General features: G+C 37.9%; 1 long non-coding RNA gene across 1 annotated transcript; it reads left to right on the top strand.

The window, feature by feature from the left end:
• Positions 1-1,394: 1,394 nt before the first annotated feature.
• On the top strand, positions 1,395-2,066 carry LOC129926771 (uncharacterized). Its single transcript, XR_008778508.1, has 2 exons — positions 1,395-1,521; positions 1,888-2,066. It is a non-coding gene; the product is annotated as an uncharacterized LOC129926771 (long non-coding RNA).
• Positions 2,067-18,055: the final 15,989 nt, after the last annotated feature.

The following is an 18,055-nucleotide window of genomic DNA, read 5'->3' as shown; positions in this document are numbered from 1 at the left end:
GGAAGAAGGCGTATTTGTACAAATTTGTCCTAGTATATAGAACGAGGGGATTTTAAATAGTAATAATCCAATAATATTAGGGCAATAGATAGCTATCATTCTATGTGATTCTAGATCTAGCCTCAATCTCTTTGATTAAGATGAGTTGCTACCTGCATTTCAAATAGAAAATTAATCTTAAAAATTGCATTCCCATAAAAATAATTTATATAAGGCCTATATAAGTCAAGCCTTTTATTATTATATGTTATATAGGTTAGGTTTGTGTAGTGTTTAGAGCAGGGGTCTCAAACACGTATTTTGTGAGGCCCGCGACCACGTCCGCGAATTAAAAAAAAAATAGATAAAATTTACAATGACCACATATAAGCCGTGAAATGATTTACAACTGCACAAAGTAAATGTGGTGTTACTGTCGCCCACCGACCGCTTTCAGCTGGGTGAACGGTGGCCTGATTCTTACCGCTGGCCGATAGCGGCTAGAATCTGGCCACCATTATATCACTGCTCCGACCGAAACAGGAGAAAGAAAGGGAGATGGGGAGGGATGGGGTACATGTGTCAAGATTCTGTGAAAGCAAGCTTTGTTGTTAGCGAGATGATAGCAAGGGCATCACGACCATTCACTGAAGGCCAGTTTGTAAAAGAGTGTATGCTACAGGCGTGTGTAATTATCTGCCCTGAGAAAAAGAAGCCCTTCGAAGGCATAAGTTTGTCTGCGAACACAGTTGCAAGCAGGATCACCGAGTCAGCGACAAATGTTCAACAGTAACTGAGTGCCGCTGCAAAAGACTTTGTAGCATATTCCATTGTACTGGACGAGTCTACTGGTGTAACAGACACCGCATACTGTGCCGTATTCATTCGTGGGGTCGACGAAAACTTGAACATTGTTGAAGAGCAATTGGACGCTGTGAAAGGAACGACGACTGGACGCGACGTGTTTCAAGAACTAGAAGCTTGTATTGACAGGTGTAAGCTACCGTGGGAAAAACTTATTGCAGTAGCTACGGATGGTGCACCAGCAATGTGTTCAGAGAAGGTTGGTGTTGTTGGATTAATGGTAGAGAAACGGAATCAGCTCAGCTTGGCGGGACCTTTTGCAGCCATACATTGCATTCAGCACCAAGAAGCACTCTGTGGCAAAAGTCTACAAATGAAGAACGTGATGGATGTTGTCGTAAAGACGGTGAACTTCATACGTGCACGGGGTCTCAACCACAGACAGTTTGTGTCATGTCTAGCTGATTTAGAAACGGAATACGAAGAGTTGCTGTATCATACGGAAGTTGGTTGAGTAGTGGAAAAGTGCTGCAGAGATTTTTTAAAGGTAAAACTTTACACCGAAGGATCCTTTTGAAGAATGTTACGCAAGTGGCAGCACCGCGCTGTTTATCGCTACGGTAATCAGGTCACAAGGTCACTACCGGCTAGACGGTGTCGGTAGTATCATGTAGGCCTAATAGTTCGTGATAGATCTAGTCATTCGCTAATGATATGAAAACTCTGGATCTATATTATGTAATAAAAAAAATATTAAAAAGGCTATAAAAAATAAATAATGAGAATGAATTAATCTTTATTTTTTTAATTTGTTTTTTTTTTTGTTTGTTTGTGTCACAAATGTATGGTACCGTTATCATATATATGTACGGGTTATAGGCCTATATTTATATATTTTTGCTGACACAATTTTTTATTTCATTTGTAAAGTTTTACAGACCTAAATTATTATTTTTTAATTTATTGATTTAATGTAATTTTACTTTAAAATTAAAGTAAACCATAGTCTATGAAGTAAACCAATCATACTGGGTTTCGTATATGTGCAACATATTCTTTATTTTATTTTCAAATTAAATTAAACTTAATGGGTTTCCTTATAAGTACAGATATTTATCTGAAATCCACGCATTTTCAATAACAGTAGCTAGATGGGTATACCGCTAGATGTTTATGAAGAGTAGTGTGTAGCCTAACATATGCTCGCCCCTCCTCCTTTCACATTCTGGACTTGGAACCAGACAACGGAGGAGTTACCGGCATTTTAACTAAAATGTAACTGTTTTTTTTTTTATATTTATTAAAGCCGGTAGAGGAGACATGTGCTATACAATACAAAGGCTCAGTGCTGATGTAAATGAAATAAGTTGCAGTTGCATTTAAACCGTATAAACGAATATAGATATAAAAGAAAAAAGAGATGAAAGCTCAGCCTAAACTAGAAGATGTTCAAATATAAGAATATTTGTGATTCAGTTCTAACGTGTGACCATGATGTCCACTTTTGTCTCCGGGAACCGATACTAAATGAGCGCTCGGTATTAATTTGGGATAGACATAGTTTCGAGCTACATCATTAATTGTATGTATGAAGAATGATCTATTTAAACTATAGCGACTACTTTTATGTCCACATAGACTTCGCAAATGTCATAATTAAATTAAATACTTATTTCAGCTACACTAGAGTGAGACTAGAAGCAACTCTAAGGCTTTTACATAAAACCAGTGAAGTGAATTGATGTCAACTGTATTAATAGATAATGATAACATATGTCTCCCGATTTTCTACACTGATGTTTAAGTGAATTACAGCTAGGTACCAATTTATGATCAAAGAAATATTTATAGAGACAAAGTCAGTCAAGTGACGTAAGTTTTAACTTCTAATGTAATAAAGTAAGCATTAAGTGAATAGGAAATTATGAAAAAAATAATCAGTTGGGAAAGTGAGAAGCAGATAAGCTAACGGAATCTATTAAATTATGTCATGACATGAAACTATATGAGACAACTAAAGAATTGAAAAGATTGAAACTCACACTGGGTTTTGTATCAAGCAGAAATAAAAAAGGGAAAGCGACGATGCGATGTTCACTGTTGGATAGCTTGATAATAAACTGCCCTAACTAAAACGTGGACATGTGACAAACAAACCAATCATGCAAATCTGTCGTGGGTTATCCAAATGTGTGTGATTTGACCATTTAAGTGAGGGTTACATGAAAAAACAGCAGGGGGGGGTGATAGGAAGGGATGGGTGGATGTTGACAGTCTAGCATGTGGCGAGGGAGTTACGTAACATGTCCATCTGTCTTATATGGCCTGCGTGCTCATGATGTATTGTATGTATTGAGTATATAAACCTACATTTATTACTTAAAAAGATTCATGTATCTTCAACTGTATAGCTTTTAAAAAGAAACATTTTAGATATATAGATAGACAGAGATGAGGTAGAGAGATAAAGGATAGATAGATAGATGGATAGAGAGATAAATAGATAGATAGAGAGAGATAAGTTAGACAGAGCGAGGATAGATAGGTAGAGAGAGGGATAGATAGATAGAGAGAGATAAGTTAGACAGAGAGAGGATAGATAGGTAGAGAGAGAGAGGGATAGATAGAGAAAGTATAGATAGATAGAGAGGGATAGATAGAGAGAGAGAGAGAGAGATAAGTTAGACAGAGAGAGGATAGATAAATGGATGCATAGACAGAGAGATACGTAGATTTTGTTTATTTATCTAGCTAATTATTAGAATAATTAAATAAAAAGTGTGTTTATTTAAATAAGCTATATAAAAATCCCATTTGTATAGTTATTTGAAACATTTTCACCATTTCCTATTTATTTGCTACGCGTGCTTTACTGCCCCGTCGGCGTTGTGTCTTACCATAACCAACGTATAGGATCTCTGTTCTCCGGCGCAATAGTTCTTCTCACGTCTGCTATCAAACTCGCTAGACGGTCGGCCATAAAACACGGACATATTGACTCCCCCCCCCACCCCCAAATAAAAAGTGGGGTCAATTAGCCTGGTAAGGGGATGGTATCAGCATCATACTTACTTCTATTCGGTAATATTTTTCCCAAAATTGAAAAAGGTGCCGGTACGCCGTATATACATTCTATTTACATACATGCGAATGTTTGCTCTTTCCCTACGGCTATGTGGCTATCGTCCTCTAATCTTGTCCACTTTTTTTTAACATATCTATGCCATCCAGTAATTAAGGTCAATCCTCTTAATACCTACGTCGTTACTTTCCTCCATTTCTCCCCATTGGACAGTTTGGCACATGACATTGCGCTAGACAGAATGGAGCCCCCCCCCCCCCACCTACCAAACCCGACCCACCCTCACAGACACCTAAGTAATAATCTCATTTGTAAGTGATACATTTTGTTCAACAGGCCTGTTTGTAACTTTGTTTTGTTACAGAACTATAATTCCACTACACGCGACTTCAGGCATAACGTCGATGGTCTGGTCTCTGCCAGACGCTCTCAGCTGAGTGGACAGAAACATGAGTGACGAGCCATCTGCAGTAGGCATAGTAATTATAGTTTGTTTGTTGTTTTTTTTTTTGGGGGGGGGGGGGGAGGGGACTACAGTTTCTGCTTTTTTTTTTATTAGTGACAGAGGCAATGTCAACTTATTTTAGTAAACTAAACTGCCTGTGCATGTATAAACTACAATAAATGTAATTAATAATTATATAAAAACTTTATTTTAGCATTTAACTGCAGTGACAGTAGTGTTTGTAAAATTTAATGAAAAAACATTCTCTTTTCGTGGTATGGCCCGCTGACTGATTGTTACTTTCCACTGTGGCCCACATGCTGATATGAGTTTGAGACCCCTGGTTTAGAGTTTAGAGCAGGGGTGGGCAACCTTTCTGCATCGAGGGCCGCATTTAAAAAAAATTGGGAATGGCGGGCCGCATATACGATTTAAAAAAAAATGAAGTTGTCTTTTTATAAAAACAATATCCCCGCAAATATGCAGTTTTACATATTGTGCAGTATTTTACTTTTTACACTCGTGCATAATGTTCCGGAACTGTGGAACTAGCTTACTAGTTGTTGCCCTTGTGACTGCTGTCAAATAACAGTCAGTCAACTTCGAGCAGTGATTATACCTGTTTAGGTTTTTGAAAAATGTTTATTCACTGAATGAGACAATATATGTTCCGAAAGTTAAATGTCGGGACGAGCTAAGCCTGTCATTGTTAAACATCACCAGATTATGATGACCATGTCCTTCCATTGTGCATACTAAAACAAGGGACCCGAACAACACTCAGACCCCGAAACCCTTCCATATAACAAAACCTATTTGGAGAACTGCCAGATCTGGAAACCAGTACTATTACTATGCAAATTTTCCCAAATAGAAATTTGCAATTATATGCAGCTTTGTGCAAACTTTGCTGTTTAAAGTTTATGGTTGGGATATATACAAAATAATAATAAAACAACAACTATTTTTATATTCAAAGCACGAACTCCATCAGTTGTTACACTTGCCATCTTGTTTCAAGCATATTCAATATTTAACACATTTATTCATAGCATTTAATAAATACTAGCATGAGATTGTGTCTTTGACTGAGTGTATTGATGTATAGCCAATTAGCTAATCTTAGTTTACTTAACACTTTTTATAATGAAACAGTTTCAATAATTTATATAGATATTATTTTTAATATATTTGCATTTTAATATGTATGTACTGTGGGCACACCTGATTTCTGTAGGTGTCGGCGGGCCGCATAAAACACTCCGGCGGGCCGCATGTGGCCCGCGGGCCGTAATTATCCCCTAGTTTAGAGGTATGCGAGTCCAGTGTAGATACTGAGATAGTGTGTGAATTACACAAAAAGTCGTATGCCCCTATAAAAGGAACAATAAAAAAATTCAAGGCATTAAAAGAAATTTCAAGTAAAAAGATTTGGGTGTAAAAAAAATTATTAAATTTGCCTAAGCTTAATAGTTACTTTTTTTTTCTTTTGTTTTGTTTTAATTTTTACCGAAGTTTTTGTTATGATTGACAAGACGTTTTTATATCAAAATTGTTATTTAATGAGCCCATAATCCTAATTAAGCCTAGACCCAAGTAGAATTTCAATTAAATATTTTGATATTAGTATTCAATAAGTACATAATAGGAACATGGAAGTCTGCGGTCGATCACAAAACAAAAAAAAAAAACTATAAACAGTTACACCTCCATTAGATTTTTTTAAAATGATTGATCCCTTTAAAGAAAATAATTTAATGTAAAAAAAAAAAAAACAAGTTCCTTTTTTCTAACATTGCGATCTATAGGGCACATGATGTAAAAGTCATATGTTTCTATTGGCACGGTTGACGAGATTGTCGTGTGGCCAGCACAAAGCATCTTTTGTAATATACTTCTCTTACAAATGTTAAAGGGAAACTCCGATGGTTTTGACAATTTTTGATATAATATGTGTTTTGATGTACAGATAATGAATATATGATTCTTTTTTTTTCCTTTGCAATAGTATTTGATGTTTTTCCGACATAATTTTCCTGCGCATCCAAAACAGTCAGACTTTCACCGGGTTTCTATGTGACGTCACAAATGTGTTTTAATCTATTGACTTATTGTATAACAGAAGACCATAAAGCAAAGTTTACATTGTTGTAAAAGAAATATATCTTGGTCAATGCAGTTAGATCTAGAAAAGAAAAAATGCGTATTAAAAGTAGATTTACATGCTTGACTAACCACGGCAGTCTGTATTGTCTCGCCAGACCACTCAACACACAACAAACACTATCGCTTGGTTGTCTTGTCATGACCGACTACACGTAGTCTCGACTAGCCTTACCTTGACCAGTTTATTCGAATCAGTCAGACACACGATCTATTTACTTCTTGGGACAGAGAAAGGCTTAGATAAAAAAAATGGTACTCTTTTTCTCGAGTTGATTATCCTAATGCTTTTAGATCTATCTATACATGTGTGTGTGTGTGTATATACACGATCTATTTACTTCTTGGGACAGAGAAAGGCTTAGATAAAAAAAATGGTACTCTTTTTCTCGAGTTGATTATCCTAATGCTTTTAGATCTATCTATACATGTGTGTGTGTGTGTGTGTGTGTGTGTATAACTGTATCATATCTCTGGACTAGGCCGTCACTAAGCCTAACAGCTACTGTAAGAATGAAGCGATACGATTGGTCAAATCTAGTTTCTCTGTCAGTATTGTTGATGGAAGTGACGTATGAACTAGCTTAAAACAAAATCTCATAGAACCCCGTTTTTTTTTTAGATGTCAAGAATTTACTAACTAATTTATTAAATATAAATGTTTCTAAGCATTTAAATAAAAAATAGTAAAATGTTTACTATTACAACTTTTTACGCAGAATTTAAATATGTCAATAACTCAAATTTGAAAAACCATCGGAGTTTCCCTTTAAAGTAAAAAGGTGTTCTTTTAAGATCAAGAGTTTAAGCATCCGGCGTTTAAACTGATCGTGAAATCGTTTTCGCGGGGCACTTGTTACTCCGACTTCCTTAAACAAAAAGATTGCCTTTGGCATACGGTAGTTTGATTCCGGAAACATTAAACTCAAGGAAAATATATTCTACTGCAGTAAATCATCAGTGTGTTGAAATAGAGGCACATCTGCTTATGTCACGTCCATTTGTGAGACAATATTACATCCGAAAAACAGCTTGTGAAAACTATAATTCTACAAGTATAGATGGTTAGCCAGTAAAATAATTGTTTTGTGCTATTATATGTTGATATTACGTCATTGTTTGTTGTGAATGTTTATGTGAGAAAGTACTTGAAAGGATAATGTAATAAAAAAAGAGAGTCTTCAATGTCTACTAATATCAACACAAAGTCTCTATTTATTAATTGTTATTAATGTGTTTTCAGAGCACTGAAAGGTATTTTTGCTAGTCATGGCATAGCAGAAGAAATAGTGAGTCATTCAACATTCGACAGCTATCAATATAGAGAGCTTGCTTCTGAATAGGGTTTCAAGTTAACAACATCAAGCCCCAGGTACCCTCAATCAAATGGTCAAAGTGAGGTGCATGTATGTATCGTAAAGCAGATATTCAACAAAACATACACAAGTGGAAAGATCCATATCTCACTGTACTCGAGTACAGAAATACTCCGATAAGCGATAAGGGACATCATTCCAACAGATCCTAAACTATCAAAACCATCGGTAGCTGAAAATGCTGAGACATTACCCAAAGAACGACAGATGAGAAGCAAAGTGAAATACGATGTTCATGCAAGATTACCTAAAAATTACTCTGTCGGAGGGAAAGTGAGAGTTCGTCTAGGACAAACATGGCAGAAAGCAGTTGTTAAAAAAAAAACCCAGATCTTACATCATAAAGACAAACGATGGAAAAACCTACAAATGAAATCAATGCTTTTTTAAATAAGTTTCGTAGAAGACATCTCTGGGTACTATGATACCGATGAAGACAACAAACAGCAAACTGTTGAACAAATAAAACAGACATTTATAGACCAACGTATAGACAACTTGTGCCAGTCAAGACAACCCGAAGTGGTCGAGTTGTTAAAGTTCCTAGTAGATATCAATCTTAAGAACTTTAAAATGAAGGATGTGATAACAACCTTAAAAGGAAGGATGAGTTAATATGTTTATATTACTTCATTGTTTGTTGTGAAGTTTATGTGAGAAATTACTTGAAAGGATGTGACGTAATAAAGATGAGAGTCTTCAGCCTATACAATAATTCTATAAACACTGAAAAAATCTTTTATTACGGCGATTGGACGCACGATCACATGCAAACTACTGTAAAAAAAAAAAAGCAAAACTAAAATTATATGGCGATATTACAACGTCCTCGTGACTCGCAAAGACTTTCCTTCAGGGAAAAAGAAAAAAAGGCAGATAGAGACAGATATGGAAAAACAACATCAAGGAATAGACGGGCCTATCATTAAGGGAGAATATGCCCAAGGAAAAGACATAGAAGAATGAAGAAAGATGGCTAACAGATCTTGTGTGGCGCTCAAAGGTTCAATATACTAAGGCAGGGGTGGGCAAATTGCGGCCCGCCGGAGTGTTTTATGCGGCCCGCCGACACATACAGAAATCAGTTTTGCCCTGTCTCATTATTAAAAGTTTCAAGTAAACGAAGATTATGCTTATTGGCTATACATCAATACACCCATTTCAAGACACAATCTCTGAGTGTTGGGTAGACTTGGAACAACTGATGGAGCTCGATCTTTGACTGTGAAAAATAGTGTTTTTTATTTAATAAAAAATATCCCAACCATTAACTCTAAACAGGTAAAGAAGCTTAATAGAGCTAAGGATCGTAACTAGATAGTTCCGATTTATGAACGAAATAAATTATATGTATCCGCTAGCTTAGCATGGGCAAGGCAAATGAGAAGAATATGAATTCTTAAGATAGAAATTGTTGTTACTTGAAGGACATTGACTCTGGCTTTGTTACCAATATTTCTAATGAAGAGTGGAAAAAAGATTTGATATTTTTTTATGAGCTCTAATGCAATTGATTGCTTGCATGTGAAATGTAAATGTGTGTTAAATCTTTTCTGGCCTGCTTTAACACATCCTTCCATTCAGATCTCTCCTGGGCCTTTCGTCTCCACGCCCCAACCCCAAGCTGCTTCAGATCTGCTTCCACGTCATCTATCCATCGCATTCGGGGTCTGCCTTTGGGTCCCCTGCCTTTTGGTTTTTGCATGTATACGATTTTCGCCCCTCTGTTGTCTGGCATTCTTTCAAGGTGACGTGCCCAACGTAGTCTGTTCTTTTTTATTTCGTTTACTATTGGTGGGTCCTCATATAATTGATATAACTCATGGTTAGTGCGTGTCCTCCACCCTGTTTCATCCTGTATGGCACCATAGATTTTCCTAAGAATTTTTCTTTCCCAAGTGTTAAGTAAATTTTCAGATGTCTTTGTCAGTGTCCAGGTCTCACTTCCATACATTACTGCCGGTCTTATTATGGTTTTGTATATTATTTTCTTGGTTTTCCTTGAAATCGTTTTGCTCTTAAGTAAATGATGGGTGCTATAAAATGCCCTGTTGCCTGCTGCTATTCTTTCCTTTATTTCTGTTAGTAGGTCATTTTTTAAATTAATAGTACTTCCTAGATATTTGAAAGTTTGAACGTTTTCAAATTCGTGGTCTTTGATTTTTTACATGCAAGCAAAAGAAAATAATTTGTGTCATTTTCCTTTGCTGAAAGGTGAAACTATTTCTAGTGAAATGATTAAAAGTACAACACTAGATTCCATAATTGTGCAATTTGTAAAAGCAAATTTTAAGACGTCAAGAACCTTGTTCAATACCATCAGCTCACCTTAAGCGCAGAAGCTGATTCAGCTCCAGATGATATAGCTCAAAGCAAAGAGAAGTTCCAGTCAGTACTTAGACGGGAGTCTTATTGATGCCAGAAGCTGTATTTCCACACTTTAAAAAAAAAACTTTGCTGCTGTTCATACTATTTGGGTACACATACATCTGTTCTTCTTGCTCTTCTTCGTTCTCATTTTACATGTTGGAGGGTTCAGATCAGTAATCCTATATCTGAGATGAACCGCACATTGGCTTCCAGATCAGGCAGTTCTCCGAATAGTCTTTGGAGGGCTCTGGGGCCAGAGTCTTGTTCAGGCCTCTTGATTTTGTATACACCAATAAATGACATGGCCAGCATTCTCTGATGATACTCCACAAGAGCAGGTTTCACTCGTCCCGACATTTAACTTCCGGAAGGTAAATTGTCTCATTCAGTGAGCAAGTTTTTTTTTTTGTGGAAAATAAATAAGTATAATCACTGGTCAATGTTGACTGACTGTAATTTGACAGCAGTCACAAGGGCAACAGCTAGTAATATAGTTTAACAGTTCCGTAACATTATGCACGAGTGTAAAAAAAATAAAAAATTGCACATTAAGTACAACTGTATATTTGTGATGATATTGTGATTTAAAAAGATTTTTTAAATCGTAAAATTGGTTTCAAACATTGCTATTTTTTGTTGTATTTTTTCAACGTGGAGTGTGGGAAAAAAAAGAAAGATACGTGTTAGCTAGCGTATCTTTCTAAGTTATATATATATATATATATATATATATATATATATATATATATATATATATATATATATATATATATATATATATATATATGTGTGTGTGCGGCCCGCCATTCCGAATTTTTTTTTTAATGCGGCCCTCGATACAAAAAGGTTGCCCACCCCTGTACTAAGGGATTAGTGAAGGGGAAATATCTTTCAAATAGCATTACGCACAGGTTACGCCAGTTGATTTGTTCCAAGGCTATATATTTTTTAGGTCGAAACATTCTCTTTTTAAAACTTTTTTTAAAGCAATAAACGATACAACTATTCAAATAATATATTGAAATATTAGGCAGCTCATAGCCAAGGGAACAATAGCAATACGTATGTATTATAATTAATTCAAGATACAGTTCTCTCCCGCCATCCATTCATCTTCTGCTCTCCATAGTGCGCTGGTGCGCACCGCAAGATCACTGCAGGACAAGGTTATTACATTACCTCTTCTGATGTCGGTTCGTCCCGAAGTTATTCCGCCAGCGGTCTATTTTAGTTTTCTTTCCGTCTACTACGCTTGTCTTCAATAAGGGCTTTCTTTTGGGTCTGAAATGTGTGTCCCAAGGCCTAAGTGAGAGCTCTCCAACTGTCTCTTTTAGAGGCCATCTTCTGCCAGCTACTTTTACCAATGCCAGTGAGGGCGAAAGGGCGCCTGAGTTGATATTTATAGTACTTAAAAAGGGACATCTGTAACGACACCCTGCTTGAAGCTCACAAAAGATCGCCTTTGGCATGCTTTCGTCCCCTATGATCGATAAGTGTCTGACCCAGCGCAGCTGTTAAATGATGATTAGTGCTTTATTACTTCCCACACCGGCCTCCAGCAGAACATAGTCGTTTTTAATGTAGTCTTGCCAGCGTATGCCCATTATGGTGTGAAGGCATCTTTGATGGAATCATTCGGAGCCTTAAATGCCTTCGATAGAGCACCCATGTCTGATCCATACAAAAGTGTGGTGAGAACAACTGCTTGATTTTTGTTGCTAGGTGAAGAGACTTATTCCGACATACTCTGTTTGAGGTGACCAAAAACACTGTTGGCCATTGCGAGACGGTTGTCTATTTCTCTGGACAGTGACGCATCGTTGGACACTGTGCAGCACAGGTAGGTAAAGTGGTCAACAACATGAAGGAGATTGTCATTCACGTTGATTTATGAATCTGAATTAGTTCCCATTGGGGACTTCTAAACATGACCTCCGTTGTTTTTTTTAGGTTGATGGACAGACCAAACGAGGCAGCAGTCTCAGCCAATCCATGGAAGTCAAGTTGAAGTTCCTGTTCGGTGTGTGTAAGAGAGAAGCAATCATCCACACAGAGGCAACCAGCTAAAACAGACTATTCAGGACACAACGACCATGGCTGTGGGCTATTGCAGCAGACCCAACAAAGGCTGGTTCGACGAGAACAACGCAGCAATACAAGAGTTATTAATAATAATAAAAAAAAAAAACTTGCCCATTAGTGTTCTGTGCTCGCGAACCCCAACAACACTGAAAAAAATATTTTGCAGGCCAAAAGTTCGACAATTTAAAAAAAAAAACTACTAGTGGCTGGAGCTTTTGGAAAACTCAAAAAACATGCAAGGTCGCTGGGACGCAGGAGGTACGCGCTCATTCTTTGAATTCCTTAGCTCTGCTTAAGGCGCAACAAACTAGACTATGCATGGGTGCCTCTAGAACTGTCGACGGCCTCGCCTGTATAGTTAATATAGTATATAATTTATGTTTAAACACACGCTAACAGCCAAAAAAAAAAATATATTCTAAAACATATTTGCTAATTTTCGTTTACATTAAAAGAGGGTGAAACCACAAATATATGATACTAGCATTACTGGTTAAAAGTTATTGTGATTTTAAGTTTTTCCATGGTTAGATATAGGGCCTGTAGATGCTAAGGTATTTTGTAGTAGGTCTATTAATTTTAAGAATATAACTTATGACTACTAGTCTACTTGTAATAGGTAATATAATAGGATTAAAGATTTAAAAATATAAAAAATATCTGGGTATATCAAATATTCATTGCGTGACTTGAACAAGGATAAAGATTTTTTTAGTTGACTTTTTTCTTTTATAATAATTTGTAGTTTTCTACAACATAATAGTAAACAATAATTTAGTCACCACAATATCATTTTACTTACTATGGCTAATAAAAAAATGGCAAATCGCAGAAGAATTCCAATCAGAATTTAGTGTTCATACAATTTGTTCCAGTCGATGACCCTACTGACAAGGGAAATACAAACAAAACACGATGACTCTTCATCAGGAAAACGGGAGACTACTCCACAGACTACGTCTATGTGCTACATCATATAACATGTAACATAGCGATCAACAAGAGTGCTTTAAAAAGACAAATTAATGTCAATCATATTTCTAAGGACGATGGCTAAAGTCCGATGGACCAAAAGTAAAACATACCTGTCAAAGATAAATCAAAGACGTTAACGTATTTTTTTTTTTATTTTCTTAACAGGGGATGGACGTAGAAGTTAAAAAAAACAAACAAAATAAACATGGTTACCTTAGAAAAGAGAAGGCAACATTGGCCAGAGATGTTAGAGGGCTGAATAAAAAAATGTAAACAAGCAAATAAAAAAGGCCACTTTAAAAAAACAACAAAGCATTGAGTGAAAGGAGAGTCTCTATCAATCGCGGCTATATCTCTCAATATTACACGACTTATCTCTTCTTTTTCTATGTACAACAAAATTAATTAATTATCACTAATTGATCAACTAATTGGTAAAAATGTTTTATTAGCGGCCCCCGATAGGGGAAAAGACGCTATTACTTTTGTGCGAAATGTCTGTCCGTCTGTCCCGTTTAGATCTCGTAAACTACAAAAGATATTGAAAATCCGACATCACAATATTTTAGACCATTCAAAGTTCTGATGCAACGGCTACTTTTTTTTTCTGAAAGCGAAAAATCTAATTTTTAAAATCAGTTATGCAAGCAGTTTTTTTAAGGAGAAAAAGCTAATTAGTATGCATTATAAGTTAGACCAAATTGTAAGACAAATTTCCTTACGGATAATAAAGATTATTATTATTATTATCATTATGGAGACAAATAGTAATCTTGTAAACTTCATTTTCCTTAACTTTTTTTTTCTATTGCGGAAATTATTAATTTTTTTTGAGCATTCGAATAAGAGATTGATTGAGTAGCTAACACTTGAGGATTTATTCTGTGGATTACTTGTGTTTCTGTGGGTTTTTTTTTTTTTTTGTGATTCTGTGGATTTTTGTGTGTTACTGTTTAGAGTGGACGGCGCGAGGGTTGTGTAGTAAAGTACTGTGTAGTTTGTAGTGTAGTTATCGTCTCTTTTCTGTCTCTGTACTTGTGATAAACCCTTGTAAAAATGTCAGTTAAGACATTTTTTATTGAAAAAAAGGACCTGGATGGTGGACCTGTCCACGCCCAGGTACATTGCTTCTAAAGCTGTCAGGCCAAGGGGCTGTTAAGGCCACTATGGCGAGCCTAATAGAGTGCCTGAAACTAACACCGGACGAAGTGAGTTCTCTATCGCTTCGAGAACCCCTTTGTCTGGTTCCTGGTCCCAACACCCGCCCGAGTGAGAACCCGTATACTAGGGAAATCATTTGGGAATGAGAATGACTTCAAGGTAGATGTCTGTACCTTAAAAGACGAAAAAATCAGGGTTACCCTTCACTGGGTAGCACCAACCATAAACAAATCAAAGATAGGAGAAATCTTTGGAGCCTTTGCAGAAGAAGGCTCCAAGATAGAGCCAAGCAAGCTAGGCAACTCAGATAAGTGGGCGGCTTGGATAAAACTCCGCAAACAGACTGAACTCTTTGTGACGAAACGCGTCCCTTCTCAATACAGAACTGACCAGTGCGAAACTAACCCCCCCCCCTCTTAACCACTAGTTAGCATTGTATAGCCCCTTTTTACACTAAACCGACCAGTGTAGAAGACAAAAATCCTATTACACCAAGGTTAGATCCAACCCCCAAATTATAGGCCATAAACACATATCCCAAGTTACACCCAAACGCCGAAACAAACGTACGCAGCCGTTAAGTTCAGGAACATTAAAATTGAAAGTTACGCCCCAAACGCCGAAACAAAAGCACGCAACCGTAGAGTCCAGGGACATTAAAGTTTGGTGTCCACGTACATCCCTTTGAGTCGACACTCCTAACGCCCAGGGCTATTCAAATTGTTCCCGTCCGCTGTACCATCGAGCGATAGTCCAGCCTGATAATTGTTGCATGGTTCCGCTTTCATCCTCCTTCGCCCCCCCCCCCCCGGGTCGCGGGTTAAAGAAGTCATGTGAGTGAGCCCCAAATGAAAAGATTGGTCCAATTTAACAATTCTAAACTCAAAAGACTCGCTGGCCATTGGATCGTCACTACTCTTAACATACCGCTCGGGAACCTATAAAAGCCGGAGACGAAAATTTCAGGTTAATGCCATTCTAGATCAGAATCACTGAGAAGTCAGAAGACTCTCAAGTCAACGATTCATTTGGGAACTTGTGTAAGGCAAAGCGGGTGAGTTGGAAAAACTTTATCATTATTATTTAGTGTGTCTTCGCCTGTAACATTTACGTTCATGTATCATTACCATGTTAACACTTGTTTGCTTCCAAATATTATATTTGTAAATCTCTATGAATATGTGCTCCTTAATAACTCGTCAATGTTGACTGTATTCCCAACGGTGGACATCCACCTTACAATTTAGTTAATCCTAATGTCTATTTATGCATTTGTTATTTATTCATATCCATATTCATCTGGACCTACTCGCGTCTAGATTATTTCCTTGCCTGTGCATATGTACCTGTATATGTGCATATATATATACATTATAATTATGCTTGTTTTTGCTATGCACATACTGTGCTGTTACCATGCATCCTTAGGCCCGAGAAACAGTCTCGCGTGTCTACCCCGGCTTGTCGGCCTGCATAGTTATGTGCCCTTTTCTACCCCCCCCCCCTTTTCTTGTCACGACCCTCTGGTCAAGAGTGATCGTGCGGAGGTCACGGATCGTGGACTTGTTTAACTGTGGGTCAATGAGGTCACAGGGGCTACAACCCAGTAATACGGTCCCCCTGTTTCCCTCCTCATTTATGCCCCTGCCTTGTACATTAATATGTGTATTCGTAATATTGTTATTATATCATTTGTATAGCAATTATTATCAGACCTTGTGAACTGTCGTTAACATGTATCTTAGTTAGTCTGAGGGAGACGCTCCTATCAAGGATGCGCCCCTCGCCAACCAGCCTGTATGGTTTAATAATTCAGGCTCCTCTCATGTCTCATTTCATAGCCTCCTACACCAGGGCTGGCGTGTTTTGTTGCCTGAAGGCAGTCCTCAGCAGCTCTCCACACATTCCCGTTGAGGGTGAGTCACTCATCGCCCTTGACCAGAACTGAAGGCATTCCAGGCTGAAGTCCCAGGACCGGTCTGCAACTACCGCAGGAATAAGCCCACCGCGTGGCATCCTCATATTCCTCACACTAGCGCCTGCCTACCTGCAGGCCACCAGCAACTGGCTGCCAGCACAACGCAGTTTCAACTTACCCCACCCCGAAGGAGAACCTGGAACAACAGATAAGTGAGAGACAGCCGAATAAGCAAACCATACACGAATCTTTATGAGCAACATCCCATTATATTCAGTTACGATACGAGGACGATCCGAGGACCTACAAGGTCCTCGTGACCATCCCAAGACGTAGACAACAGTGATGGCATTGCGGACAGGATCAGCACTGGTCAAACCAGTGTCCAAATAGGGCGAACCCCAGACGGGACCAAAACCCCACAGAAGGTGCAAAGGAGGTAGGAGGGAAAATCTCCTATGCCATGGCCCTAAAAGGGGAGGGAGAGAAAAAGCAATCCGAGATTGATCAACAGCTAAAAAAAGATGGCTTCACAATGGTTGAAAGCAGCAAAGGAGGGGGGAAAAAAAAAGAAGCTATGGGAGCTACTCCAAGTGGTCCCCCCCCCCCCACCTAACAGCCCTGAAAACAAATCTAAGCAAAGTAAAAAAAATTAAAACATCCGGAGGGGCAAGTTCAGCACCCACCACCAAAAACCAAAATAACAAGAAAGAGGGCCCTCTCTCTATCTCTTCCTCATCAGAGGATCTAAACTAGGATCCCCGGGTAGAGGAGGACAAAAGAGAGGAAGAACAGTTCAAGCTCGAGCTGAACTTTCCAGACTCCCCGTCAGTGCTAGTCATAGATGAGGGCGAGGACCCTAACACACATTCAAACACATAAACAACATAGCAACTCTAAAAGATAAAATGCATACACACACAATAGAATAACAAACACGCAAACCAATCTTACACACTCATGGCAGACATCAAAATTTTGACACTCAACATCAGAGGGCTTAACAATAAACACACATACATAGCACACCTCACAAGGAAATAAAAGCCAGATTTTATCTTTCTGCAAGAGACCAACACACAGAGTACAAGGCCAAAAAAGCAGTCTCTCTTATGGGCCTCCAGGAGGGTTATTTTAGTTAAGGTAGAAAGCCACGAGGAACAGCCATTTTACAAACATCCAATAGGTTTTCAATCACACACTCATGTCAAGACAATAGCGGGAGGATAGTAATAATTAGGACAAGCTCACAAAAACACACATACACATTAGTCAACATTTTTGCACCCGCTCAAAAAAAAAGAGAAACACGAGTTTTTTGGAATGCTAAGTGACATTCTACACACTCAGTACGCAGGAGAAAATTTGATAGTAGGAGGTGATTTAAATTACATTGATTTCCAATTAGACAAGCAAAACACAAACACAGAGGGTCCTGCTTCTCGTGTAACAATTAAAACGCATGACTATTTGGGGGGGAGTCATCAAGGCTTTCCGGTTAGTAGATGCCTATAGAGAAGTAGAGGTCACGGGCCGGGTCACCAAGTTCAGGGACAAGGCACACCAAATAGAAACACGGATAGATAGAGTGTCAAGGGCGTGCGAAACAAAAAGTGTAACACATCTCGTAAAGACGTTACAATATACAGACCATAAAGGAGTCTTAGTGGAACTGCTGAACCCAAAACTAAAACAGAAAA

This window comes from Biomphalaria glabrata, chromosome 6 (genome assembly GCF_947242115.1).
Source record: "Biomphalaria glabrata chromosome 6, xgBioGlab47.1, whole genome shotgun sequence".
In the NCBI taxonomy this organism is placed as follows: domain Eukaryota; kingdom Metazoa; phylum Mollusca; class Gastropoda; family Planorbidae; genus Biomphalaria; species Biomphalaria glabrata.
Note: the sequence above shows the minus strand (reverse complement) of the source record. Positions and strands in the feature narration are given on the sequence as shown.